We start from the raw sequence: 11,801 nt of genomic DNA, 5'->3' as shown, positions 1-11,801 counted from the left end.
TTTTGTGGATCACAACGGAGCCTAAAATGGGGATTTAGGTACCTAAGTACCTTTGTGGATCAGAGCCACAGAGATTACATTGATTTGGCCAAGGGGAAACAGGAAACGGCTAATGAATTGAGTAGGGGAGCTAACAGCCAGTCTCCCCTGGCTGCCTCTGGAAAGCTGGTTTCAGCTTGCAGAGAGAGAGGGGTGGCTGAGTTATCCTGCTTTTAAGGCTATCAAAGACATTTTCTTGATGGGACATAGCACTATAAGAATTTTGTTCTTTGCCTCAACCCTGTCTTTCTAAGAACATGCATTTCTCCAAACAGTCTATATTTTCACATCAATATGCCAAGTGGAAGATCTGATGTTAAGGTCAAAATCATCCAATGCTGCAGTCATGAGTTACTGCAAGGAAAGCAAACAGCAGCCTGAATCTCTGCAGTCAGCAGTGGAAAATTAACAAACAAACATCATAAAATCAATCCTTAGCAGAACTTCTAAGCAGATTTTGATGCAACTGACGAAGCTTCTAACCTCGGAAAACCAATACAGCCAGGCAGTTTTGCATGGCATGGCGACCAAGGTGGGGGACGGGGGCGTTGTTTAACTTTCTTCTTTTTCCACCCGGAAATATGATGCAGATTTTCTCCTTCTCCAGGAGAACGTTATAAAACAGGCTGTTTCATTGTTTCAATATGTACAACTTTCCCCTGGCTTTTTGAGTGGAGGGCGCTACAGGCAGAGGGGTCCTGGGAGGCTGCTGGGGACCCACCTCGTTCCTATTAGAGAGTAAATATTTCCAGGGTTTCCCCTTTACCCTCCCCTCCTCCCCCCACTGGTATAAGAGAGGGGAAAATGCCCCGCTATAGAAAACGGGCTAGTTGGTTCAATCTCTGGTTAGCTCTGCAAAGCACCTGTGGGGTCGTGCAAGCCCTTTCCCCCCTAAAGACGCTTAACTAGCCAGGTGGAAGTGAAGCTCGGCTTTATCCCCCGATAGTTCAACAGCCGGGCAGCCCGGCCGTCTCCTGCAGCGGGGTCTCGAGGGCCTGGTAATTAACAACGATTGATGGGCCATCGCCCCTGGGTTTCAGGTTAGACAAACACTTCGCGCCGTTGGTCAGTTTCACGGAAACTTTTGGTCCCTCCCCTCGGGGGCTGCGGGATCTCCCCCCGGCTACGAAACAGCAGCAGCAGCAGCGCCCGCAGAGCCGGGTAAGTCTGTCCGCCGGGAGGAGCGAGCGAGGGATGGCTCGCGGGAGGGAGCCGGGCGAGCAGCGGCAGCATCAGTCGGTGCTGCGGGCCGGGGGATCGGGTCCCCCGCCCCGCACCCCGTGGGAGTCCCGCCGCTGTAGGGAACTTCAAGACGTCGCTCGGGGCCAAGGTCCCCGGGCCGCTCGCCCCGCCGCTGCCTCTGCCTCCTGCTCACCTGGGAGTTGCCCCTCTTCCCCCCCATGAGCGCGGCCCAGGCAGGATCACCGGCCTGGGCGCGCCACTGCGGCTTTGCGAAAGCCCCAGCGCCCCTGGACCCTCCCCGTTTGCGCTGATGGTAGAGCCACCGCCTCGCGGGGACGTTTCTGGCTCCCCCAATAAGTCAAAACAACCAGCGGGCATCGCGCTACTCCGTTCAGAAAGCCTGTTTTCGTGCCCACCCCCCGGGAACGTGCACGGAACAAACCCTCGCCCAGTTGCAGAGGCTCAAGCTGCTGCAACGTTGAAGTAATTAAACAGCATGTGGTCCTGCTAAGTGACTGACTGCGTGCACTGGAGGTGTAATGGAATATATAACTCTGCAGTCCTTCAGAATAGGCGATATGATCCAAACCCTGTTTCCTGCCTACCAGGACAAATATGCAAATATTTGCTTGCATGGTGGTGGGTGGGTGGTTTGTTCTGAAAGTGGCAAATGGTCCAAAAAAAAAAATACTTGGAATGTTTCAAAACTATTGCTTTACTGAAAACAACCCTCTGGGTGGAGAGGAAGAACTGAGAACAGTTTGTGGAGTGGTGGGGGTTTGCAAATTACATGTAGAACACGGGGGAAATTGGCAAACAAACTCATCCGATGAAGTGAGCTGTCGCTCACGAAAGCTTATGCCCAAATAAATTTGTTAGTCTCTAAGGTGCCACAAGTCCGCCTTTTCTTTTTGCGAATACAGACTAACACGGCTGCTACTCTGAAACCTGTCACTTTTTCATGAAATTGTTCTTCAAGTTGAGCAGATTTGCTAGCCTAGTGTGAGCTTAATGAGACCCAAGGAGGAGTTTAAAAGGAAGACTGTGTGTATATAGAGGACAGCTAGGGGAATACTATGGGCTTCTTAATTTTGCTGTGGACTTTCTTGGTATAAATCTACTGTCTAATCAGTTTTCAGAGTAGCAGCTGTGTTAGTCTGTATCTGCAAAAAGAAAAGGAGGACTTGGGGTACCTTAGAGACTAACACATTTATTTGAGCATAAGCTTTCATGAGCTACAGTTCACTTAATCGGCTGTAGCTCACAAAAGCTTATGCTCAAATAAATGTTAGTCTCTAAGGTGCCACAAGTACTCCCTTTCTGTCTAAACAGTGCTATGTGACATGCTCAGCAGATTAGGCTGGGTGGCAAATACACTGCAGTAGTGAGAAACATCCAGATTCTTGAGGAGGGAGATGTGTGACAGATATTTGCGGGGGGAGGAAGGGAAGAGGAATGGGGCAGTGGAGAGAGATTCAGTCCACTGACAGGAATAATATAAGAATCCTCCATGACATGCTCAGTACTTGGATCAGCCAGTCACTCCTTTTCTCCTACCCACCCACCCTCTCCCTCCTTTCCTTTCCTATTATCTCTTCCTCTTTACAACTCAGATACTTTGCTGGACTCCCTCTCTAGCCATGTCCAGAGTTTAGGAATCTGACAGGTGAGTGGAGGGTGTAATTAGACATGCACATTTGTACCACTTGCTGCAAGTTCTTTTGTTCTTATTGGCTCTGTGATAGCAATTGGCCTTTCTTGAATTCTTCAGCACAGAAGGAAAAGATGTTGTTCAGTCACTCAGCAGCTAGCAAGCTAGTATTTGAGAGTATATTTGTCAGTGTGGCTTCTGATAGATCAGCAGCATCCAACTTTTCTATGTTAGGAAATCTGCATTCTCCCTTTGGAGGGCTCAGTTAGATATCCTATATTCCCAAATGTCTTTCTGTGTTCCAGAGAAGGAGAAAGATTCCAGGTATGATCGATTTTGGATCAGTATTATATCAGGTGTGTGATTTTGTTTTAACTGAAATAGTTATTCCAGTACAACCCATAATGTGGACACATTACTACAGGTATAAAGGTGCATTATACTAGTATTGCTTATTTCCTTTCTTGTATAAGACTAGTTATAAGGCTAGAAAGCAGACTTGGGCCACTATATCTGCATCCTCACTAAGGGCTAGTCTACACCAGAAAAATTTTGTATTGCTTAATTATACTGTTATACCAGCAAACCCTCCTAGTATGGGTGCAGTTGACACCTGCAAAAAAGTGCTGGACAAAATGAGCTAGACAGGCAAAAGCACTTTCATGTCATTATAAATGTTTCTACACTAGGGCTTTTGTTTGGTTAAAAAAAACAAACAAACCTCACCACAAAACAACCCCCAAAATCCATATTGCACCCTGAACTGACATTGGTAGAATAGCAAACATTTCTAGTGTAGACTTGGCGTCAGGTGATGGCACAGTTTAATTATAGCAGTATATTTAAGCAGTACAACTTTTGTATGTAAACAAGCCCTAGAATGTCTCTAGGGTTGCCGCGACGAGTACTACTGCAAACTTACCTGGCTGCAGTAGAGCAGAAATGGACACTGCAGTCTGGGAGCATGTCTAGATGATGGAGGAATGTGTTTGTGAGCTTTTTTTCTTTCAGGTTAGCAGAACCCTCCACTGCCTTAACACCCCTTTAGATACAGTTTAACAGTTAAGACTCCCACCTAAGGAAGCTCAGACAGAGCTAAATGGATTGAAAAAAGCATTCTTTTGTTACCTAGACAGGGCCTTTATGTTCGTTCCATGGTGACATTTGTCTTGGGTTGCTAACTTGGGCATATTGCAGCATGTTCACTGCTTTTAAGGGGTCACTAAAGTAATGTGAGTTCTAGATTTGTCACAGTACATTCCTGGGTACATGCAGCCAAATTCCATTCTGTTTCATGTGCACAGGCCTATTTTCCATCCATTATATGAGAAAATGTATCTGCCAGATGTATGTGGAGGGGCAGTTGAATTTTAACCTTGCTGCATATATGTCAGAGTAGAATTTGGCCTGTCACATTTAATGAATGTGTTGAGAAAGTTCTGTAAACGCACACATGAGTAAATGCATGGACTAGTCACAGGCTTCTAGGCTTCTAGACATCTGGCTTTTGACGTTGCTAGGTAAAGTCAGGGAGGAAGGAAGGAGACTCATTGATTCCAAGGCCAGAAGGGACCATTGTGATCATCTAGCACAGTGGTCCCCAAACTTTCACGTCATGCCCCCCTTTACTCCTGTCTGTGCCCCCACCCCAGGAGTTGGGGCTGCGGCTCTGAGGGAGGGGGAGCGTGGACAACAGTAAGGGAGCCAAGGCTGGGGCCACAACTGGGGGCGGGTCTGGGGCCGGGAGCAGAGCTGCGGCTGGGGGCCAAGATTGGGGGTGGAGCTGGGGCTGCTGCTGGGGGAAGGGCTGGGAGCAGAGTGGGGCTGGGTGGCCCACACTCCCTCTCTGCCCCCATGGAGGCTGATCTGGGCCCTGCCGCACCCCCCTGAACATTCCTCCGGGGGGGGGGGGGGATGGTGTGCCACAGTTTGGGGACCACTGTTCTAGCCTGACCTCCTAGATAACATAGGCCATTGAACTTCTCCAAAATAATTCCTAAAGCAGATGTTTTAGAAATACACTCTATCTTGATTTTAAAAATGGTCAGTGATGGAGAATCCACCATCACCCTTGGTAAATGGTTCCAATGGTTAATTACCTTCAATGTTAAAAATTTACACCTTTATTTCCAGTTAGAATTTGTCTAGCTTCAACTTCCAGCCATTGGGTCATGTTATATCTTTCTCTGCTAGATTGAACAGGCCATTATTAAATATTTGTTCCCCATGTAGATACTGATAGACTGTAACCAAGTCACTTGTTAACCTTCTCTTTGTTAGACGCAATGAGTTCAATCAATTTAGCTTATCGCTGTAAGACAGATTTTTCTAAATCCTTTAATCGTTCTCGTGACTCTTCTCTGAACCCTCTCCAATTTATCAACATGCTTCTTGGATTGTGAGTGCTAGAGCTGGACCCAGAATTCCAGCAGCAGTTGCGCCAGTTCTAAATGCAGAGGTAAAACAACCTCTCTGCTCCTAGTATCGTATTAGCTCTTTTCACCACAGTATCACACTGGGGGCTCATATTCAGCTGATTAGCCACCACAACCCCCAAATCTTCTTCAGAGTCACCACTTCCCAGGATAGAGTCCCCAACTGTGTAAGTATAGTTTACATTTCTTTGTTCTCAGATGTATACATTTACATTTGTGTGTATTAAAACACACACAGTTTGCGTGCACCCAGCTTACCAAGTGACCTAGATTGCTCTGAATCAGTTACCTGTGCTCTTCATTATTTACCACTCCCACAATTTTTGTATCATCTGCAAACTTTATCAATGATGATTTTATGTTTTCTTCCAAGTCATGGATAAGAATTTAAATAGCCTAGGGCCAAGAATCTATCCCTACGCGATCCCACTGGAAACCCATCTACTTGATGATGATTCCCTGTTTACTGTTATATTTTGAGACCTATCAGTTAGCCAGTTTTTCATCCATTTAACGTGTGCCATGTTAATTTTATTTTGTTCTAGTTTTTCAATCAAAATGTTGTATGGTACCAAGTCAAAAGCCATACAGAAGTTTAATATGGTCTGTCACTTGTTGTAGGCTAGTTGTCATTCAGCGCTGGTAGTATGCTTTTTTTTCAGAGTTTATTTTTGTTTTGCTGGACAGTTTGGCAAGCGGAAGCGGGGGCTTCTATCAGGTCTCGGGGATTGTGCTGTGGAACCAGCTTTTCCAGGCAGGATCCATGGATTTCAGCTCCCCTCTGTTTGCACAAAAGGAAAAGAGCATTCAATTCCTAGCTTGTGGATATAAGCCACTTTCTCTTACAGCTTACCTCACTTTGTCTCTCAAATCAGTGACTCCTTTCCGGATTTACAGTTAAATGCATTATGCATTTGTTTGAGGTGTTTGTACAGTTCTCATCACTAGAGTATCTTCTCCGAGATTTTTAAAAGAAGTGTCTAAGAAATGTGTATATGCATAGGAAGAACACACTTTTCTGCTCACTGTCTTTGTCTTGTGGATATTGAGTATTTAGCTTGGCTATACTGCTTTAATCAAAGTATTGACTGCCTGGTTAGGGCCTTTCTGCTTCCCTGAAAATAATTAAATAAATAAACAAGTAAGCAATTGGGTGCCATCTTGTAGTTCTTGGTCGGGGCCTGATCTTGTAGTTCCTACACAGGGAATGCTTGGACGGAAGTCAAATGTATACTTAACTGTCCTTGATGTTTTATTTTAAGGCCTTCTAAGTGGACTAGTTTGGGACCAAAGGGCTGGTTCAGGGCCCTCTCTACATATCTCTAGTTTTCATGTCCAAAAAAAAATAACTGTAGCAGGGTAGCCTGCCCTTAAGGGCCAAGAGACCTGGGGCTAGCCAGCGCTGTTCAATCAGCCTCACCTGTGCAATAATTAGCTGCCTCCCAGCCTAAGGGGGCAGGGCTATTTGGGGTCAGGGGACAGCCTGAGAATCATCTCTGCCTTATCCAAACAGTGGAGAAAACTCGGGTAGGGGGAGGAGAAGAGAATGGAGTCACACGGAGTAAGCGGGGGTCTTGTGGAAAGCACTGAAGTAGGGTGTGGAAGAAGCTGGGGACTCCAGGGAAGCAGGCTGGGAGTCCCTGTTCTATCCCAGAATAGGGAAGGCTGAAAGGTAGTCTATAGGGGCTGAGGCTATGTGTGGGACTCTGGGGAAGCAGCCTGGGAATTAATGCTCAATCAAAGAATAGAGAGACTCAAAGGTAGCTCAACAGAGGCACCCGAGTGGGGTGAGAAATCTGTGTGTGTATTTTAGTGCTGCCCTGGAAAGCGTTACGTTTTAATGACTGACTTGGCTGGAGGACAAAGCTATGGCAACAGCTCCAGCCTGGGTGGGGAAGGCTGCAGGGACGGAAATGGAGGCAGGGAGCACCTGCAGTCTTTTTATTCCCCAGCTGTTACAATTCTAGCAATTAGCTTCAGCTGATGAGACCAGGAGTTTCCCTGTTAACTTCTTAGTGGCTGGAGTAGCCTGGGGATTATACACCCCGGGACACTACCCTGCTAAAACTTGCCCTGATGTGGCTGTTTTCTTTCTTTGTCTCTCTCTGGGGCTGTTTTGGGGGTTGTGAGATAAAAATGCCTTTTGAATTTTCTCTGTCAAACCCTCTCGGGGATTTTCCTGTGCCGGGGAAAGAAGAGTTTCAGCTTGTGGAATGCCCATCTCCTTGGGGTGGGGGTGGGACTGGGGTTGAACTCTTCCCCGGGGAATGAGCAGGGTTTCACTCCCTTCAGTCAGTGGCTATCCCGAGCTTGTGATGAATGTTGAGACCCATTGGGCCTGTGCTTCCAGGCTGTACTTCCAGCCAAAGCCTTCTGGCAGCCTGGCTCCTGAAGGAGCCAAACTCCCATAGCTGATGTGGCATAGTCATAACGGTGGAATCATAGGTTTTGATGGTGAGTGTCCCAATGTAACATCTGCAGAGGCAGCAAGAGAGCATCCTAGGGAAAGGGCCAAGTCGCCCCTCTCTTGTTCTGAATGTCCCTTCCAACTAAGTATGGAGGCTTACTCACAGAGCTTAAGAGGAGACGTGTCTGTGAGATTCCCAAGAGCAGGGGTGGCTAACTTGTGACTCCTGAGCCACATGCAGCTCTTCAGAAGTCAATATGCGGCTCCTTGTATAGGGCTATAGCTATAGGCGCCAACTTTCCAATGTGCTAGGGGGTGCTCACTGCTCAACCCCTGGCTCTGCCACAGACCCTGCCCCTACTCCAACCCTTCATGCCCCCTCCCCTGAACCTGCCATGTCCTCGCTCCTCCCCCTCCCTCCCACAACCTCCTGCATGCCACAAAACAGCTGATTGGGAGGTGTGGGGAGAGAGGTGGAGCTGCTGGTGGGGGTGGAGCTGATGGGGGGGCTGCTGATGTATTACTGTGGCTCTTTGGCAATGTACATTGGTAAATTCTGGCTCCATCTCAGGCTCAGATTGGCCACCCTGCCCAAGAGGCAGGCAGCATGCTGCATAGCTGACACTTTCCTCAATTCTTAGATTACTTTGATACCTAAACCTCCTCATACCCCTCCCCTTCCACAGAGTGTATTCAACCCTCTGGGTAGGAATGTATTTTCCGTAAGTTATGTGCATAAAAGAAGAAGAGAAAAGAACCCTGAGTATTATTTAGTCCAACTCTTATCTCATCTTGCACACACCAACAATCCATGTGTTTAGACCAAGGCCTTGATATAGTGATATGGTCTTCCCCATTTGCTTTTGTGTAGTTCTTCCTCTGGTTCTCTTGCCCTTCCGGAAGTTTGGATTTCCTGCTAGCTCTGGGGCACAATGTTAAACTATTATTTTTTTGGCTGGTTTGAGCCCAAAAATGAGTCAGGGGCTGATCTGCCAGGGATTGAATTGTTTGCACCTGATTACACCATTGTGTTCTCCATATAAGAAAGTGAACTGTTGAAACAAACAAATATAATGATGTCCTGCTAAGAATATGGTGTGGTGATTTTTTGGGATGTAAGTGGGGGAGGGCTGGGTCTGCATCTTCTCCCACTGCAGTCAATGAGCCATTAAGTTCTATTATCTTTTGAACTTGTGTGTTACAAACCTATCATATTATTCATCAAAATAAAGCTGTGCTAATTTAACTTAATATTCCATTCTGCTTTAAGAGTTTTATACATTCCTGTCTGACTGACTTGCTAATGAACTCTCTACATGGATTTCTTCCAGAATCAGAGAGAAGTTTAAATATTGTCCTTGATCCATGTACACTACTCCCATTGACTTCAGAGTCCAGATGTGACCTTCGGGCTTTCCAAGTAGAGGCAATTTATGGAAGTAATGTTTTTGACTGAGATATGACATTATTTCTGGGTGTACAAGAAGCTGGGGCTTTCAGCAATGTGGTCACATTTTATGAATGGGTATAGGCAATGACAGCTGAGCTGTCCAAATCTGTGCCAAGAATACAGCATGCAAGGGATACGGGCTGAAATATAAGCTTGAGAAACATTTCCATTATGGACAATAGAATAGTTGAATAGCAGACTACTATAACTCCCTGTGTGCCTGCTTACTCTGTTGATCATACTTACAGATCTCGAAGGGTAAAGGGGTAGTAGGACAGTAAGGCTTTATCTATGCTGGCAACTGAATGACAAATTTTTTTTTTTTTTTTAACATCTCTGAACAACAAAACAAAAAAACCACACACCCCGAAAGACAAACCTTTTGCTGACTAAAAACGCCGGTGTGAACAGCGCTTTGTCAGCAGGAGAATTTTCCTGCCAACAAAGCTACCACCGATCACTGGGGGTGCAAGTTTCTTGTTGGCAGGAGAGCTCTCTCCCGCCGACAAACAGCGACTATGCTGCCTGCCTTTTAGTGGTATGGCTGTAGTGGTACAGCCTGTCAAGGTTCCTTCCCTGCTCTGAACTCTAGGGTACAGATGTGGGGACCTGCCTGAAAAACCCCCTAAGCTTATTTTTACCAGCTTAAGTTAAAACTTCCCCAAGGTGCAAACTATTTTACCTTGTGCCCTGAACTTTATTGCTGCCACCACCAAATGTCAAACAAATATATAACCGGGAAAGAGCCTGCTTGGAAACGTCTTTCCCCCCCAAAATCCTCCCCAAACCTTACACCCCCTTTCCTAGGGAAGGCTTGATAAAAATCCTCACCCATTTGCATAGGTGAACACAGACCCAAACCCCTGGATCTTAAGAACAATGGAAAAGCAATCAGGTTCTTAAAAGAAGAATTTTAATTAAAGAAAAGGTAAAAGAATCACCTCTGTAAAATCAGGATGGTAAATACCTTACAGGGTAATCAGATTCAAAACATAGAGAATCCGTCTAGGCAAAACCTTAAGTTACAAAAAGATACAAAAAACAGGAATATACATTCCATTCAGCACAACTTATTTTATCAGCCATTTAAACAAAACAGAATCTAACGCATATCTAATTAGATTGCTTAAAGCCCTTTACAGGAGTTCTGACCTGCATTCCTGCTCTGGTCCCGGCAAAAGCAATACCCAGACCGAGACACCCTTTGTTTCTCCCCTCCCCCCAGCTTTGAAAGTATCTTGTCTCCTCATTGGTCATTTTGGTCAGGTGCCAGCGAGGTTATCCTAGCTTCTTAACCCTTTACAGGTGAAAGGGTTTTTCCTCTGGCCAGGAGGGATTTCAAAGGAGTTTACTCTTCCCTTCATATTTATGACACGCCCCACAAATCACAAATAGGGTGAAACAGTGGCTGTGATTTCTTCCTGGAGCTCTAGGAAAAAACAGAATTAATAAGACACATGCACCTCTAAATATACTACCAAGTATATAAAGACTAACAATATTTTCCACATCTCAAGGACGATTTTAACCAGTTGATTCTGGGAAACTTTCACGGGAAAGTGCATCAGCCACTTTTTTAGAAGCTCCTGAGATGTGTTGCATGTCAAAATCAAAATCTTGGAGAGCTAAACTCCACCAAATAAGTTTTAGTTAGTTCCCGTGGTGGTATGAAGCCACTGTAGTGCAGCATGGTCGGTTTACAGGTGGAAACGCCGTCCCCAAACATATGGGCGTAGCTTTTCCAGAGCGTAGACAATGGCGTAACATTCTTTTTCACTGACTGACCAGTTGCTTTCCCTCTCGGACAGTTTTTTTCTGAGAAACACTACAGGTTGGAATTCATGATCCGGTCCTTCCTGCATTAAAACTGCTTCCACACCACGCTCGGACGCATCTGTGGTTTGTCAAAGTCTGGCGCCCTTAGTACAGGGTCAGACATGAGTGTTGCTTTAAGCTGGTTAAAGGCCTTTTGACACTCTTCGGTCCACTGAATGGCATTTGTCTAGTTTTTTTTGGTTAGGTCTGTCAGTGGGGTGGCGATTTGGCTGTATTGCGGTACAAATCGCCTGTAATAACCGGCCAAGCCTAAGAAGGATTGAACCTGTTTCTTTGACTTTGGGACAGGCCACTTTTGGATAGCATCCACTTTGGCCTGTAGGGGGTTGATAATTTCTTGACCCAGCTGGTGTCCAAGGTAAGTCACTCTTTTTAGGTCTATTTGACACTTCTTAGCCTTAACAGTTAGTCCTACCTCCCTTATGCACTCAAAGACTTTTTGTAGATGTTCCAGGTGTTCTGCCCAGGAATCCGAAAATATGGCCACATCATCAAGGCAGGCGACTGCATATTCTCCTAATCCCGCTCGGAGACCATCTACAAGTCTTTGGAAGGTGGCGGGTGCATTCTGCAGCCCGAAAGGAAGTACATTAAATTCATACAGCTCGACGTGTGGTGAAGGATGACCTTTCCTTGGCGGATTCATCTAGTGGTACCTGCCAGTACCCCTTGGTTAAGTCCAAGGTAGAGATGAACTGGGCCCATCCCAGTTTCTCTAATAGTTCATCTGTGCGTGGCATTGGATAGTTGTCTGGGCGAGTTACAGCATTTAGCTTATGGTAGTCCAGGCAAAATCGCATC

General features: G+C 46.0%; 1 protein-coding gene across 1 annotated transcript in view; it reads left to right on the top strand.

Moving 5' to 3' along the window:
- Positions 1 to 861: 861 nt before the first annotated feature.
- FBLN2 (fibulin 2) overlaps positions 862 to 11,801 on the top strand; it is a 190,130-nt gene continuing 179,190 nt past the window's right edge. Inside the window, exon 1 of the mRNA XM_038411559.2 lies at positions 862 to 1,200. The gene's annotated coding sequence lies outside the window, so the exon portion shown is untranslated. The remainder of the gene's footprint in view (positions 1,201 to 11,801) is intronic.

Source organism: Dermochelys coriacea, chromosome 7 (genome assembly GCF_009764565.3).
Source record: "Dermochelys coriacea isolate rDerCor1 chromosome 7, rDerCor1.pri.v4, whole genome shotgun sequence".
Lineage (NCBI taxonomy): Eukaryota > Metazoa > Chordata > Testudines > Dermochelyidae > Dermochelys > Dermochelys coriacea.
This window is presented reverse-complemented; position numbering and strand designations above follow the sequence as displayed.